This window comes from Kogia breviceps, chromosome 5 (assembly GCF_026419965.1).
Source record: "Kogia breviceps isolate mKogBre1 chromosome 5, mKogBre1 haplotype 1, whole genome shotgun sequence".
In the NCBI taxonomy this organism is placed as follows: domain Eukaryota; kingdom Metazoa; phylum Chordata; class Mammalia; order Artiodactyla; family Physeteridae; genus Kogia; species Kogia breviceps.
In genome coordinates, this window is record NC_081314.1 from 5,083,476 (window position 1) to 5,101,443 (window position 17,968).

General features: G+C 41.2%; 1 long non-coding RNA gene across 1 annotated transcript; it reads right to left on the minus strand.

The window, feature by feature from the left end:
• Window positions 1-1,560: 1,560 nt before the first annotated feature.
• LOC136794308 (uncharacterized) lies at window positions 1,561-12,902 on the minus strand. Its single transcript, XR_010840893.1, has 4 exons — window positions 12,847-12,902; window positions 10,592-10,768; window positions 3,673-3,790; window positions 1,561-1,794 (listed from the first exon to the last, which is right to left on the minus strand). It is a non-coding gene; the product is annotated as an uncharacterized lncRNA (long non-coding RNA).
• Between the last annotated feature and the right edge of the window lie 5,066 nt (window positions 12,903-17,968).

Genomic DNA, 17,968 nt, shown 5'->3' on the forward strand with positions numbered 1-17,968 from the left:
GTAAAAAGAATTAACAATGTGTGCCTGCCATTAAATTGCTCTACCACAATGTGAAAAATCCTAGCTAATGGATTTCTTTCACCAAAGCTGGCTTTCTGTGTGGACAGAGACACTGATTACTTACAAGGAATGATTTGCACCTGGCCAGCTGCGCCCTCTCAACCCTCTACTCCTGGCCCTTCCCGGACTCAGTCTCCATCAGCTGTGACTGTGTTACATAGTTAAAGTTTAAGTTATTGGGACTTTACTTGGTCCAGTGGGTCAAAGGCCATGCTCCAAATGCAGGGGGCCCAGGTTCAATACCTAGTCAGGGAAGTAGATCCCACATGCAGGCTGCAACTAAGAGGTCACATGCCACAACTAAAAAGCCCACATGCAGCAACTAAGAAGTCCGCATGCTACAACTAAAAGTTCACGCATAGCACAACTAAGACCCAGAGCAGCCAAAATAGATAAATAAATAATAAATAAATGTTTAAAAAATTTTAAAGAAAGGTTAAGTGATTGCTCTTTTTTTTTTTTTCTTTAAAATACAAACACCCTGGGGACAAGAAGCGTGTTTAGCACTTGAGAATCACCAACACTTTGGCCGGCTAGATTCCCTGAATTGGTCTATCAGATCCCTTTTGTCTCCCTGATAACACAGAGCAGCGCCCAGAAAGAAAAAGGGGGGTGGTGGGAATTCTGACTGGGAATAAAGAAACACAGAATAAAGAGCAAAGGGCTGGGTGTCAGAAGGTCTGGCTGAGCTCCTGGGATCAACAGTTACTTACTTCTACGCCTTAGTTTCCTTATTTATAAAAAGAGACTAATGGTGGTAATGACATCTGCCTGCCAGCCTCACAGCTCAGTGCTGGGGTCAATGTGGTTGTGAAAGGCAAAGTAATTTGTAACCACTAAACCAGCCTTTGCAAATGTGCAGTCCAGGCAGCGCCTGATGCACCCCCCGCTCTGTGCTGAACAGTGTTGAGGGGCCCAAACAGATCACCAAATTGCACACAGACCTGGAAGGTCCTATTTCCTACATACTTCCAGTGGAAAACACGAAATAGATCTTTTAAAGTTTTTTTCCCCAATATCTTGCTAAGAAAATTTTCAATCCTATGTAAAAGTTGAAAGAAATTTAGAGTGAGCCCACATATGCCCACCACCTAGATTCTATAATTAACATTGTACTATATTTGCTTTATCCCACATTTCTCCATTTTTTTCAGGATTATCTTTAAAATTGGGTTTGCCTTGCATGTCACTTATTAGGATAATTTATCTGGCAACCAACATGTACAAAGGGGGAACCAAATAAAGCTTTTTTTTTGGCATCACAGTCGGGGCTGTTATGTCTAAGAGCCTCAACTGCCAAATCCTCTTATTCCTCCCCCCCCCCAAAAAAAAATACAGGAAAGATAGATTTGGTAAAACCAGTAATATCTTAATGGTTCCCATCACCCATTCTAGGTAAACTATGAAGATCTTTATATTTGGGGAAAACACAAAGGAAGGAAACAAAAGGATTTTTTTTTTTTTTAATTATTTATTTATTTTTGGCTGTGTTCGGTCTTCGTTGCTGGGCTCAGGCTTTCTCTAGTTGTGGCGAACTGGGGCTACTCTTCGTTGTGGTGTGCTGGCTTCTCACTGCGGTGGCTTCTCTTGTTGCAGAGCACGGGCTCTAGGCGGGCGGGCTTCAGTAGTTGTGGCACGTAGGCTTAGTTGCTCCGTGGCATGTGGAATCTTTCTGGACGAGGGCTTGAACCCGGGTCCCCTGCATTGGCAGGAAGATTCTTTCCTTTTTCTTTTCTGTATTTTAATTTTTAAAAATATCTTTATTGGAGTGTAATTGCTTTACAATGGTTGTTAGTTTCTGCTTTATAACAAAGTGAATCATCTATACATATACATATATCCCCATATCTCCTCCCTCTTGTGTCTCCCTCCCACCCTCCCCATCCCACCCCTCTAGATGGTCACAAAGCACCGAGCTGATCTCCCTGTGCTACGTGGCTGCTTCCCACTAGCTATCTATTTTACGTTTGGTAGTGTATGTATGTCCACCCCACTCTCTCACTTTGTCCCAGCTTACCCTTCCCCATCCCCGTGTCCTCAAGTCCATTCTTTACATCTGGCAGGTGGATTCTTAACCGCTGTGCCAACGGGGAAATCCCTTTGTTTTTTTGTAAGTGTCATTGATGTGAACAGAGAGGGAGGATGTACTTTTTCAGAAAAAAAAGGAAAAGAAAAGAGAAAGACTTGGGGACTTCCCTAGTGGTCCAGTGGGTAAGACTTCATGTTCCCTATGCTGGGGGCCTGGGTTTGATCCCTGGTTGGGGAACTAGATCCCTCATGCATGCTGCAACTGAGTTCACATGTCGCAACTAAGGAGTCTGCATACCTCAACTAACAAGTCCGCATGATGCAGCTAAGAAGTCCACATGCTGCAACTAAAAGATCCCGCATGCCACAACTAAAGATCCCTCATGCCGCAATGAAGATCCTGCATGCTGCAACCAAGACCCGGTGCAGCCAATAAATAAATAAATACATAAATATGAAAATGAATATTTTTAAAAAAGAAAAGAGAAAGACTTGTCTATTATTAAAAGTCCTGAAATAAAACCAAAACTACAAAAAAAAAAATTAAACAGGCCTGAATATTGGTTTAAACTGTATGCTCTGCACCTGAAGAAACGTGCAAGAAAAAGACTATCTTAAAAAGAAGTAAAGCGTTGTCTGCCCAACAATGGTTTCTGTATCAAAGAAAGAGAAGGTTCTGGAACACTATAAACTGGAACAGAAACTTTTTGGTAGATAACTATAAACACCTCACAATAATATTGAGCTGTGTTTCCCAAACTTAGTCTTTTAAGTATCCTTTCACTATGCTTGCCACAGCTGATTACCTCCTGTGCTCTTATACATTTTTCTTTAAACTGACTTGGTTCTTACCTAAATATATATTTTTTCAAAAGAAACCTTACATTATTTCCAAACATGGAAAACAAATATTATTTTCCATAAACTGACAGCTACTTCAAAAATAAGAGCCAGGAAGACCAAACAGTGTTATTAACTTCTAGCTCCATCTTGTTCTTTGACAAAAGCTCTGAACTTGGGCTCATTCTCTTTTTTTTTAACGTTTTATTTTTATACAACTTTTAAAGGTTACTTTCCATTTACAGTTATTACAAAACATTGGCTATGTTCCCCGTGTTGTACGATCCATCCTTGAGTCTATCTTATACCCAGTAGTTGAGGGGGTGAGGGGCAATGTAGGGGTGGGGGAGTGGGAGAGGTCTGTTCTTATTAGAGAGTTGTTAAGACTTTCAAGTGGAAACTTTCTTCTTGATTTAATCAGAAGCACTGAGGGATAATTTAAAAGAGAATTAATTTCTCAGTGTGTGATTCAACATCCTATAATACTGAGTCCTTGTACTATTTTGTATATTGCTGGGGGTGCACATTGCACACTGAGGTCAGTGTTTAACAGTGTGTATTACACTGTCTTGGTAATACCTTCTGTGATCCTCCAAATCCTACTTTTCTTTGGAATGGAGTTAAAGAGCGTTTGATCCCTGACTTCCCCAGTTACCAGAGTGCCTTTCTTTACAAATGTCCATTATGCAACAACCCTAGCAATTCAGGGCAGAGTTATGTCATAGCTTCATCCCCATTCTTTACCCGCTGAACATCCTCTGTGCTTGTTCTCCAGTCGTTTCCCCCAGCCCCTCATTCTCCACACTTCTTTGACCAGTTCTCTGTCCTGGAGATCACCACCTAAAGACTGGCTTGGATTCAGCTAAAAAGAAGCAATAGGGCTTCCCTGGTGGCGCAGTGGTTGAGAGTCCGCCTGCCGTTGCAGGGGATACGGGTTCGTGCCCTGGTCCGGGAGGATCCCACGTGCCGCGGAGCGGCTGGGCCCGTGAGCCATGGCCGCTGAGCCTGCGCATCCGGAGCCTGTGCCCCGCAACGGGAGAGGCCACGGCAGTGAGAGGCCCGCATACCACAAAAAAAAAAAAAAAAAAAAGAAGCAATAGCAGAAGATGGAAGCACAGGAGGAGAGTTGCCAGGGATTTCTCATCCAACTCCCTATTTCCTTGGTGAAATAGTTCTGGCAGTATCCTCACCTCTCCGTAACTGTGGTACCTGCAGAGGGCCCTACCTTCATGGCTCTTTTACCAGCTTCTGTGAACACCGGTTCCTAATTTTGTTCCTTCAGGCCTAAAAGTGATAATGACATCCTGTTGATGATGAATCAACAATAATTTAAATCCCTTGTTTGATCCCTCAGTCTTATTGATACTTTTGTAATAATTTCTTATTAAATTATCTTCATATGAACCATCTAAGTGGTTCTTGCCACTAAGTGGTTTCTTGCCAGATTCCAAGTGATACAGATGGAAACATTTCACTGCATATACTTTTGTACATGTTTCTATGTGCTTGCATTACCTATTCAAAAAATAAAAACAAGTTTTTAAAAATCAAAGAAATAACAATATTACACATCAAAATTTGAGACACAGCTAAAGCAGTGCCTAGAGGGAAACTTTTAGCTTTAGTTTGACAATTAATGATCTAAGCTTCCATCCCAAGAAGCTAGAAAAAGAAAAGCAAATTTTAAAAAAGACAGGAAATAAAGACAGGAACAAAAATTAAAGAAATAAAAATAGAGATGGAAATAAAATTAAAAATTGGTTTTTTGAAAAGATCAATAAAATTGATAACCCCCAAGCATAGATCAAGAAACAAAAAACACAAATTACCAATTCCAGGAATAAAAAAGGGGGCATAATTACAGATCCTAAATATTTTTTAAAAATTTAAGATGGTAATGTAACAACTTTACACTAAAAAATTTGACGACATAGTTGAAATGGAAAAATTTCTTGAGAAACACAAATTACTTAAATTGACACAAAGGAAATAGGAAAAATAAATAGTCCAATACTGATTAAAGAGAGAATCTGAAATTAAAATCCTCCCTTATCCTCTAACTGCCTCAGAAAACTCTGCAGGCCTGAATGGATTTATTGGTAAATCTTTTTCTGAACATTCAAAGGAGAATATATATACTTTTTGAGAAAAAAGAAGAAACAATTCCAAACTAGTTTTATAAGGCCAGCATAACCCTGATACCAAAAAGTTGCCAGGGACATTATAAGAATGTTATAGGCCATTATGTCTTACTTAAGAATATAAATACTAAAATCCTAAACAATATAATATTAGTAAATTGAATCCAGTGAAAAATAAAAAAGGCTATACATTATGACCAAGCCAAGTTTTACAAGGTTGCAAAATTAATTTAATACTCAGATATCAATATAATTCACCAAATTAACAATATAAAGGGGAAGAATTATAGGATCACCTCCATACATGTGGAAAAAGCATTTGACAAAATTAAACAGCCATTCATGATAAAATCTCTTAGTAAACTAGAATTAGAAGGGAACTTCTGGGCTTCCCTGGTGGCGCAGTGGTTGAGAATCCGCCTGCCGATGCAGGGGACACGGATTCGTGCCCCGGTCCAGGAAGATCCCACATGCCGCGGAGCGGCTAGGCCCGTGAGTCATGGCCACTGAGCCTGCGTGTCTGGAGCCTGTGCTCCGCGACGGGAGAGGCCACAACAGTGAGAGGCCCGCATACCGCCAAAAAAAAAAAAAAAAGAAGAGAACTTCTTTAATCTTATAAAGAGTACCAATAAAATACCTATAGCTAATATTAAATAAATGATAAAGTACTGAACTCCTTATCACTGAGGCCAGAAATAAGACAATAATGCCTACTTCCACCATTTCTATTAAACATTATATAGGTGGATCTAGCTCATGCATTAGGCAAGAAAAAAATTAAGAGATATAAAGGTTGGAAATGAAGGTGTAACACTTTTTATTCACAGATGATATGATTGAATATACATAGAATTATCCAGCAGTCTTAGAAACTGGATTAGACTAATGTTAAGATATCAATTCTTCCCAAATTGATGTACAGATTCAATGCAATCCCTATCCAAATGCAGTTGATTTTTTGGGGTGGAAATTTATAATATTTATATGGAAATGCAAATGGCCTAGTACAGCCAAGACAATCTTAAAGAAAAAGCACAAAGTTGAAGAGTTTACACTACCAAATTTCAAGAATTACTGTAAAGCTACAGTGATTCAGACAGTGTGACACTGGCCTGAGAACAGGCAAATAAGTCAACAAAATATAGAGTTCAGAAATATGCCCACATATATAGATATTTGATGTGCAATAACAACACAATAGCAAAAGAATAATCTTTTTAATAATAGTGTTATAGCAATTGTATATCCCTGTGGAAAAAATGAACATTGCCTCTTACCTCAAATCAAATACAAATTATCAATTTGAGAATGCTAGCAGATCTATACGTGAAGACTTCTAGAAGAAACGTAGGAGAATATTTTTCATGAATTTGGATTAAGGAAAGATTTACTGAACAGGACACAAAAATTACTAACGGGGCTTCCCTGGTGGCGCAGTGGTTGAGAATCCGCCTGCCGATGCAGGGGACGCGGGTTCGTGCCCCGGTCCGGGAGGATCCCACGTGCCGCGGAGCGGCTGGGCGCGTGAGCCATGGCCGCTGAGCCTGCGCGTCTGGAGCCTGTGCTCCGCAACGGGAGAGGCCACAACAGTGAGAGGCCCGCGTACCACACACACACAAAAAAATTACTAACGGTAAGAAATTAACAAATTGGGCATAATTAAAATTAAGAGCTTCTGCTCATCAAAAGTAAGACACCCATAAGGGAGTGAAAAGGCAAGCCACAGCTCTGGAGAAAATATCTGCAATGCATATAACCAACAAAAGCTTTGTATCCAAATGTATAAAGAACTCCTATAAGTCAATAAGAAAAAGGCAAACACTTGAATAGAAAATGGGCAAAAGACTTGAACAGACACCTCACAGAGGAGGGCATCCAAATAGCTAATAAGCATATGAAAAGGTGCTCAACATCTTTACTCCTCAGGGAAATGCAAATCAAAACACAATGATATAACCCACCAGAATGGGTTATAGGGCCTTATGTGGCCATCAGAATGGCTAACTTCAAAGTCTGATGATACAAATCATTGTTGATTAGGATGTCAAGCAACTGGAATTCTCAGCCATTGCTGGTGAGAGTATAAATTCCTCCCCCTCCTAGAAAGCTATTTGGCATTATAGACTAAAGCTAAGTATATAACTATCTTAAGACCCAGGAATCTCACTCCAGGCATATACCCGAGAGGAATGAAACCTCTCTACTAGAAGACAAGGATGAGAATGTTCATAGCAGCTTTTCTCATTATAACCCAGAATTGGGAACAACCCAAATATCCATCAACAAGAGAATAGGTAAATAAATTCTGGCCTTTTGTACAATAGAATACTATACAATAATTTTTTTAAATACACAAAACAACATGAGTGGATCTCACAAATATTAAGCTGATCAAAAGAATTCAGACACAACAATGGTACACACTATATGATTTCATTTATGTGAGATTCAAGAGGAAAATGGTGTAGTTCAGTTAATAGCAATCAATCTCAAATGTACACAAAAGTAGCACTTGTAGAGTACCTAAAGATAAAATTATCTCAGCTCTTTAAAGAAATGGACATGGTCAAAGGAATTAATTGTCCTGACCATCTGAACTCTGTGCCTCATAATCTAATCACCATCTAATGAGAGAGACTGAATAGTAGCAGTGATGTTCTTAGAAGCTCATAAACAGCTTTTTGAAAAAAGCCTTCAGCAAACATTACCTATCAAACCCCTGTGGTGGAATAATATTTTAAGATATCAACCACTGGGTACTCACCTTGGCCCGAGGATTTTCCACCGTGGCCCTTCTTCCTACTCAAACTCAATGCACTTTGCCTCGGGGTAGGAGTGACCCAGCAGAGGGAAAAGAAGCCTTTGTAGTTCTAAAAGCCCAACCCACAGTGGGGACAAGAGAGAGCCCAGGGCATAGGATAAGAGATTCCAAAGAATATGGAATGACTCAGAGCCAGTTTTCCCCACCTTCAGAACTAGCTTTAAAATGTTCCGCGGGTGGATGGGAGAAGAGGACTGGAGGGAAAGCATAAAAAGCTGGGACCCTGAAGAGGTACCCTATGCCTTGCCTTCCCTGGGCTGCATCCTGGGAGTGGAAGCCAAGGGAATGATAGATACCCCAGGAAGGTTAGAGGAATTCGAGCGCAGAAGGTGTCTCTTCTTAATTTCCAGTTGGAACCTGAGGGGTGATAAGCCGCCCCAACTTATCCTGCACAGGTCAAAAGCAGAGGTGAGGGGAAATGGTTATGCGGGGTGTCTAGGTCAATGGCCCCCAGCAGCCTCCTTAGAATTCCCTCATGCGCCCAAGCAGAAAAGGGAGATGCACAAAAAAGAAGTGGACTCCAGAGTGGGCTGAGAGAATCAAAACGAGCCATACTTGGAGAGGCCCAGAGATCTGCAATGGGGGTGAGATAACCTCACACAGGAGGACCAGGAGAGGGAATGCTGCACATCCAAGCAGGGGCCAGCCTAGTAGATGGTTATCAATAGCCAGATGGCCCTTCCCACAGCTGTGACTTAACATAAGCCACCTGGAGCTCAGTGAGAATGGGGAACCTCAGATTGACTGAGATTCAGTTTCTGCCACCAGACAGGCAAATAGGAGATGGCTGCCACCCCTGTGGATAGGAACCAGGAAGAGATAGGAAGGTGATTTTTTTGTTTGTTTGTTTTTTAAAAAATAACTTTAGATACAAATATTAATCAATGTTCATTCTAGAAAACTATAGTACACATAAGCAGAAAAGTAAAACATAGATCGCCTATAATCTCACTACCTAGAGATAATAGTTATTATTATATGAACCTTTTATTTTCTTTTACAAAAATAGGATTTTATTGTGCCCATCAATTTAGAAGCTTCGTGGGGGGTTTTTTGACATTAAGATATAGCACAATCTGCTTGAGTGGTCATTACCTGCTCTTCCTTGTCATCATTTTCAATAATCATAGTAGTGAGTGTTACAGGCGTTCTATAATATTTTTTAAACACTTTACTAATTGGTGGGCATTCTTACTACTATAATCAACAGTGTAATGAACAATTTTATGTTGAATCCTTGCTCGCATCCTCGGCTATTTCCTTGTTAACCTGGGGTTTTTCCACTTCCTTTAGCTCCTTGTGTTGGAGCCAGGCATACGTGGCAAAGAAAACCTAGCTGGTCATGCTAGTCAATCAGCGATACAAATTGGAACTGGTGAAACGGGTTGGGTGTACTGCTGTAAAAACCAGCCAGCCCTAGTTTTGACTCTTAAAATTATTCCTGTTCCCTGGAGACTATGTCCCCAACTCAAACATCCTCTGGCATACCGAGTGAGGGAACTGCCTCATGCATTATCTAGTTTTTTTTTTTTTTTTTTGTGGTACGCGGGCCTCTCACTGTCGTGGCCTCTCCCGTTGCGGAGCACAGGCTCCGGACGCGCAGGCTCAGCGGCCATGGCTCACGGGCCCAGCCGCTCCGCGGCACGTGGGATCTTCCCGGACCGGGGCACGAACCCGCGTCCCCTGCATCGGCAGGCGGACTCTCAACCACTGCGCCACCAGGGAAGCCCTCTAGTATTCTTAAGAGAATACACTGTCATCCTTGCCTGACGAGAGGAGCCCCTGGCAGCACGGGCTGCGCTCCTGTTTATACAGCATCGCTTTATACCTGCTAGTGGATACCAGATATATTAAGTCAATGAGAGTCATTTGCATGCTGCAAATGGGATCAGGATATAAAATGATTTGCTTTTTTTTTTTTTTTTTTTGCCCTACGCGGGCCTCTCACTGTCGTGGCCTCTCCCGTTGCAGAGCACAGGCTCCGGACGCGCAGGCTCAGCGGCCATGGCTCACGGGCCCAGCCGCTCCGCGGCACGTGGGATCCTCCCGGACCGGGGCACGAACCCACGTCCCCTGCATCGGCAGGCGGACTCTCAACCACTGCGCCACCAGGGAAGCCCTGAAGTCCTTTTTTTGTACAATGAATCTTCTTATATAAAATCTACAGGTCAGCTTCCAAACAGAATTTTTAAATATATCTGGCAGAGAAGTTTCATAAGAACTACTCTTCTTCTGTTGGATCTTGTCTTATGCTCATCTCTGGTTAAACAGGGCTCAGAAAGAGGTTAGTAAAGCTCCTAAATGATTGTGCCATCCCCTGTTTTTAAGATGCCCCAGCTCCTTGGTTGCCTACACAGGATGAAGTCCCAACCCCTTAGCACAGAAGATTTCCTTGTCCTGCCGTATGTGGCCCCAAACCTTCCTCCGCAGCTTTATCTCCTGCCTGTCACTCCTTTCTTAGTGAGCCACTGTGGATTATAACAGTTTATATCATAAGTGGTTTAAATATCTGTCTCCCCCTTCCCATAACTTATCTCTTTAACCACAAGATCCTGTCCCTCTCCTCTGCCTACATCTAAGAACCTAGTACCTGGTATACAGTAGAAAATCCGTAAATATATCAGTAAATCAGTTTGTCATAAAATAAATAGCTAACATATGATAAGAAGGGCTAGCATTTATTATGTTCCAAGAGCTTTACCTGTGTTATCTCACTTAATCCTCACAACAACCCACCAACTTGGCACTCTTATTATCTCCATTTCATAGGCGAGGAAATGAAGGCACAGAGATTAAAAAAACTCGTCCAACGTTACAACAGATGGCAAAACAGGATTTGAATCCAGGCAGTAAGTTTCCAAAAGTCCTGGTTCTTCACCTACAATGAGTGAAATTTATCATAGAATAAATGCTGTTAACCACGTCACTGGGACAGAGATCACATGTGGGGAAGCAGTTCAGTTTTCTTGATAGGTGCAGGGGTTCCATGGACTGATTACTTCTATTAAAATTCTGTTTTTGCTACTTAGTGGCTTGGTGAGTTTGGAAAAGTTATTTAAATGTTCTAGGCCTCTGTTTTCCCATCCACAACATGTGGATAAAAGTGGCCCCATCCTGATGAGATTACAGTGAACATTAAATGATATAATCCTTATGAAGTGCCTGGCATATCATAGGAGCTCAATAAATACTGTGTACACATAGCTATTATTTCCAGACTGCTGTTTGCTGTCCTGGAGAGAATAATTCAAATGCCTTGGTAAAAAGGCCATCCATTCTCCAGTCACCTGCTTTGCACACGAGTCTGTGGGTGTATGTGTACTGATCACACAACATGAATATGAAATGACAAGGTCCCTAATCCACCTAGAAGGCCTCCCACGGTGAATTCTGCATCAGCATTGGGGTTACCGTTTTCCAGGGTAGCACCAAACAGGGCTTCAGGGTCACACTGCCCAAGAGCATCCCACAGCTCTCGGGGACCCTCTAGTTCCAACATCCCATCAGTCAAAGATTAAGGCCTCTTCTAGACCTCAGGCAGTCAGTCACAGGAACTTGGGAGTTGAGCAAGGCAGCTGATAGGCAGCTCCACCCATCACCCAGAAAAGAGCTCTCCCTTCAACCCATGGCTGATAAGACACCAGCACACAGCATCCACCCACAAAACTCTTTGGACTCCACCTTCCAGAGATGAAATTCTCACTGTGCTCTTCTCCCACCAGGAGGGAGCCCGGTGGGATTTGCCCATGATCTCAATCTCATAGCTACCTCTTGGGGTTTTTTTGGCTGTGTAGCTTGCGGAATCGACCAGGGAGCGAACCCAGGCCCCCTGCACTGGAAGCATGGAGCTTACCTAAGCACTGGACCGCCAGGGAATCCCACCCCCCCCACTCTGTTATTTCTCATGGGTCTAGGCAGCTATGACCTGAAAATATAGCTCTGGGTGGAGAAAATATTGTCTCCTTTCTTTCAGCACCAAAACTCCAAGTTAAAGCCAAAAGCGAACTGAACTTATGAAGAGTAAATGGAGAAATCAGCCAGCACAATTCCGCAGGGTGCTGGGAGAAAGAAAGACGCAGAGTTAACAGCATGAAAGTCTCTCAGAGATGAGGCAGCAACTGCCCAAGACAACAAAGACAACCAATAAATACAGAGCCCCCAGTCTGTACAAGCAGGAGATCAGGTCCTCTGCTCCGAACTCCAGACTAGATTCAGCCTTGAGTATTACTCAGACTAACTGGTAAAGAAAAGGTCTGAGGGACATTACAATCTGCCTGGGATAACATGAGTCAATGGAAGGCTATCAGGACCTGCAGTCTTTCCTCTGTCTTTTCAGAAGAAGTGGTTGCTGGGAGGGGTGCAATGACTCATAGAATGTTAGCGGTAGAAGGAATCTACCCAGCCGCGTCCCCTCATTTTACCTGGAGAGGAACTAAGGGTCAGAGTGAATCCATTTGCCCAAGGTCACAAGGCATGACTGCTTGTCCATCGTTCTATTTTGTCCCCTGACACTTTCTACCTCCTGCATTTGACTCACCCTTAGCCCTTCCATCCCACCCACTATTCATGCCTAACATGATGCAGGGTGCGTGTCGAAGCTGTAATAGCCTTGTGTGCTGCCGAGTGGGAAACAGCATATGACAGAGTTTCATAGGAAATATCATGGCGTCTGTTTTTCTGCCCACTTGTGGAAATCATCTTCATTTTGGACCCCACACGTAGACTTAATTTTCCACCCAAAGGAGAGACCACAGATCTCCCAGACCAGAGAGAGAAACTTCCAGGGCTATGTCACCCAGGTTATCAAACAGGGTGGGGGGTGGCAATCAAGTTGCCAAACACTTGATACAGCTATTCTTTTGCTACACATGGCTAAGGATTGCCAACATTTTCTTAGCAAGAAGAGAAAGAGAATCATTATCAAAATGTTTCTAGTAGCTTATACTGAGTACTTACCATATACAGGCAGGATTACTTAATCCTCAGCAACAGCAGGAAGTTATTGTTATCCCTATTTTAAAGAAGAGGAAATTGAGGCACAAAAAGGTTAAGTAACTTGCACATAGTAAATAATCTGACTTCAGAACCTGACTCATCATCATGCTTTTGTCAAGTCTCTTGTAAAACTGTGTCTATTTCTTGCTTCATAGCCTGGGTTCAGCCATTCTCATCAAGTTCTGTTCTCCTCATCAAGTTCTAAATGAAAGTACCCCTCCAGCTATTATTACGGATCAACACCTAAACCAAATCTGTTTGTAACAGTAGAGATGCTGGTGTTCAGTTAATTTGCAGTCCTTACAAAATGTTGCTTTGACAAGACTTTTTTTCTGTTTGAATGTGCTGTATGTTCCATAACCAATATTAGCATGCTGGTATATTTCCTTTCTGCCATTTTCCTTTTTATTTAACATGTGTGGAGGAGGAAAAATTTTCTCCTCTACCCTCTTATGTTTAGTGTCTGGGGCTCTGCAAATTAAAAGGACAGATTAACAGGAAAATAAAGAGAGTTTATTTGTGTGTGCCGTGCTCATACACACCGGAGAACCCAGTAGTGAGTAATTCTGAGGGGTGGTTAGAATTTGGGGCAAATATACCATTTTAACAAAGGGTGATAAATCTGTAGGGAAGTGCAAGACAAAGGAAGAGGGGGTTGGGCTCCTGGCAGTGGTAAATTGTAAGAAAGTAAATATGTGGGGAAACTAATGGAAGATAAATTATTTCAGTAAGATTTGTTTGTGCAGACCCATCTCAGGGCCGACTTTCTGTCTCCCGTGATAATGGTTGTTCTCCTCCTGGTCCAGGAGCGAGGAGGAGGAACATCTTCACAAAGAAAAATTTATATCCTGCTTTTAGGCAAATAAAGGCAGGGCAGAGAGCTCTTTCTGTATTTGCTGTTTTTTTAGTTGCCTTCGGCTCATAGCAATACTATACCAAAGTGGCATATTTTGGGGTGGCATATCCTGATCCTTTTCACATAATAAATTTACGTGCAGGGCACATTCAATTTCTTAACTGCTTCATCCCCCCTCATTGTATAATATATTGTTTTGTGTGGCTATGTAGTCTTTATAATTACCATTTTTCAATGAATAAATAACATTTCATTGCATAGATCTAACATTGTTTGCTCATGACGATAAACAAATAGGACACAGAAGGCCCTACTATGAGATATTTGGGCTGTTCCCAAATTCCTCATGTTATCAATAACTGTGGTACACTTCATCTTTTCTATACTTACCAGATATATTTTATTCTAGGTTAACAGATTTTTAATTCTCTTAACGAAGCTCAGAGCATGGTTTATATCCTCGTGAGTTTAGATAGGAAGAGTTGAAGAAAACGTAGATGGGCCATGAGACAATCCAGAGTCTCAGCCAGTTCAGTGAACACCATGAAAAATCAGTAGCAACAAGCACCTGCATAAATCAGTAGCAACAAGAGGAGAGAGTTGTCACATCAACCAAGAGAATACGTGCAAGTGATATAGGAAGGTTAGAGACATCACCAGGACTCAGTGTCCCAGCTGGAGAGACAGCTCTCCTATCACAGTGAACACTGGCTACCCATCTACACTGGAACAGTTCTTCTAACATGACAAGTTGATCATGATTCCCAGATCACCTGGGGGCATTCTCATTTCTTTGCAATAACCACAGTGCACAGTGTGCGCGCACACACACACACACACACACACACACACACACACAATCTAGAAATGTCCATTTTCCTGCTCATTCACGTAGCAAAGGTGGGAAACCTTGGGATTAGGAGGTAGGAAGAGCTTGATTAGGATCTTGGCCTCAACCCTTGCCACCAAATTGACTGTTATCCAACGTGACTATTTCCAGTCTTCTCACGCGTGAAATGGGAATTACATTTAAGGGAGTAATTAAATGGATTTTTTTTAAAAGTACTTTAAAAACCACAAAACGGTACATAAATGTTATCTCTTATGTATCGTTAGGGCATTTAGAAACGCTGGCTTTGGGGACTTCCCTGGTGGTTCAGTGGTTAAGACTCTGTGCTTCCACTGCAAGGGGCACGGGTTCGATCCCAGGTTGGGGAACTAAGATCCTGCATGCCCTACAGTGTGGCCAAAAAAAAAAAAAAAAAAAAAATGCTGGCTTTGTTATATAATTAATACCCATCTTAGGGGCTGAGGGTAGAAGTGATTACATAGCCACAGTCTGGTATTTTATACTTCCTTAACAGGGTACTTAACAGGATAATTTGAGATTTGTAAAATGGGAGATATCAGTAAATGGTTTATTCTTTTGCTATAGGAGATTCAAAAGAAGGAGTGGTATTTTCCCCTTCTTTTTGCCCAGTCGTGTTCAGAATCTGAGCTACATGCCTCCATGGGCCTAAACTGCTTTCCTGATGCTCAGCACCCAAAAGACCCCCACCTACTTCCTTGCCTTCTTTTGGGGAGGTGGGAGTGCATTTTGCTCAATTACTTATCTATTGGACCCTTGGGATCCCTGTAGACATTTGAGTTTGTGAACTCCCATTCTGAGAAGTCGTGATCAAACTTTGGCAATCTCTCTCACCTCCTTGCCCATATGCATGATAAATTCAGTTGTCAAATTCTCTGGTTCTATTCTTTGAGTTGAGTATCTCTGCCCTAGTCCTCCCACTGCTGTCCTAAACTGTCCACATTACATTACCTCTTGCTTGTCTAATGTGATCATCTAATTGGCCTCCCTACTTCTAGTTTTTCCTCATTTCAATCCATCTTACACATCACTGCCAGAGATCGATTATATCCCTAAACTAATGTTGCTTTTTGCCTCAAAATAAGCTGCTGTCTCCAAATTGCTTGAAACATTAAGTACAAACTATTCTAACATGATATTCAAGGCCCTCTACAGAATGTCCATGTGTCAGAGATGATCAATTTGTCCTCTCCCTCCTTCTTAATAAGAGAATATCTTTTCCTACTGAATATTAGCTGGACACAGGGCTGTTCTGAATAAGGACTACATTTCCCAGCCTCCCTTTCAGTTAGGGAGCCATGTGACTTAATTCTGCCAATGAGATGTAAGATGTGATGTGTGCAACCTCTGGGAAGCACCTTAGGGAAAAGACCCATACCTTTTTGCCCTCCCCTTCCTCCTTCCTGCTGTCTGGGATGCAGATGTGGTGTCTGAAACTCAAGTGGCCATCTTAAACCATGAATGGAAGCCACATGCTGAGGATGACAGAGCCTGGTTCCCTGACCCTTGGAGCACCACATCAGTCCTGAATTGACTATCTTGGGGCTTGTTTTATATAGGCAAGAAATAAACTTCTATCTTGGTTGTTGTATTTTATTATATTTTCCCAAATAGTCATCTTTAACAGTTTTATTTCGGTATAATTGATATACAAAAACTGCACATATTTAATGTATACAACTTAATGAATTTAATGTATACAATTTAATAAACTGTACACAATTTAATATGCATACACTTGTGAAACACTCGCTGCAGTCAAGGTAACAGACACATCATCGTCTCCAGTAGCTTCCTTGTACCTCTTTGTTGCTGATATTGTTGTTGTCATTGAAGAACACAACATGAAATCCATCCTCAACACATTTTTAAGAGCACAGTACAGTATTCTTAACTACAGGCACAATGCTTTTCAGTAGATTGCTATAACTTATTCACCTCGCATAACTGAAACTTTATACTAATTGAACAACTCTCCATTTTCCCCTTCCCCAACCCCTGGCAACCACCATTTTATTCTCTACTTCTATGAATTTGATTATTTTAGATACCTCTTATAAGTGGAATCATATAGTGTTTGTCCTCCTGGCTTTTACCACTTAGCATAATATCCTCTGGGCTCATTTATGTTGTCACATATAATAGGATTTCCATCTTTTGTTTTTCAAGGCTAAATAATATTCCATTGCATGAATATGCCATAGTTTCTTTATCCATTCGTTGATGGACATTTCGGTTATTTCTGTATCTCAGCTATTGTGAATACTGCTGCAATGGACATGGGAGTGCATACACCTCTTTGAGATCTCAATTTCAACTCCTTTGGATACGTACCCAGAAGTGGTACTGGGGTCCAAATATGCATTTTAATAAGAGATTTATTGAGATATAATTCACATACCATAATTTTCACTTTTTAAAGGTGCCATCTTCTCCTGTAATTGTCCCCTCTCCTTTGGATCCATAACTTTTTGGTTGTTTATTTGTTATGGTTGGCCTTATTTTATAATTATTACACCCCTGTCACATCTCTTCTCCTCATATCCTATAGTACTTGGCATTTTTAGTAGCTCAATTGTTTGTTAACTTAAGAATTTGTATGCTATTTGTGAACTTATGAAAACACTGGTTAAGTTCAAATTCCAAGATGAACAAAAATCAAATATATTTCAGAAACGTATACATACTTTGACATATTCCTAGAGAATGGGCATTTTATTCAAGGCAACACATTGAATTTAAAGAAGTTTAGCAATGTTAACACAATATCGTTCAAAACAGGATCTTAATTAATAAATTTGTCAATTGTTCTTTCATTATGCAGATTTTAGTCAGGGTCTTGCCACAGAAAAAAATGGGCACCTCTTATGGTTAATAAATCTTATCAATCCCATTTTGCAAATGAGGAAAATAAAGCCCGGAATAAAAAAGTGTTATTTCAGGAAATGGCATCTCATTATTTGCTATTATCTAAAAATTTTAATCATAACCAGTTTCCTGCAGCTCTGAGAATATTACTTCCCCTACATCAATCAGCACTTCTCAAAATATTAGTTATAGAAGACTATAGATGCTTAATCAGCATATGGATTCTGGGGCTCCACCCTATTCCTATGAATTAGAATCTCTGGGGATGGCGCTCTGGAATCTGCATTTTTAATAAGCTCCTCAGAAGATTTTTTATGTACATCGGAGTTTGAGAACCTCAACTCTGCATAATTAATAATACACTACACCAAATATTTCAGCCCTGCTTGAGCATCAGAAGCCCCATGGAACTTGAATTATCTTATTTCTAGGCTCCAGTCCCATATATTCTGAGTCAGCCAGCTTTGAATCCTACTCCATTCTGCTCTCAC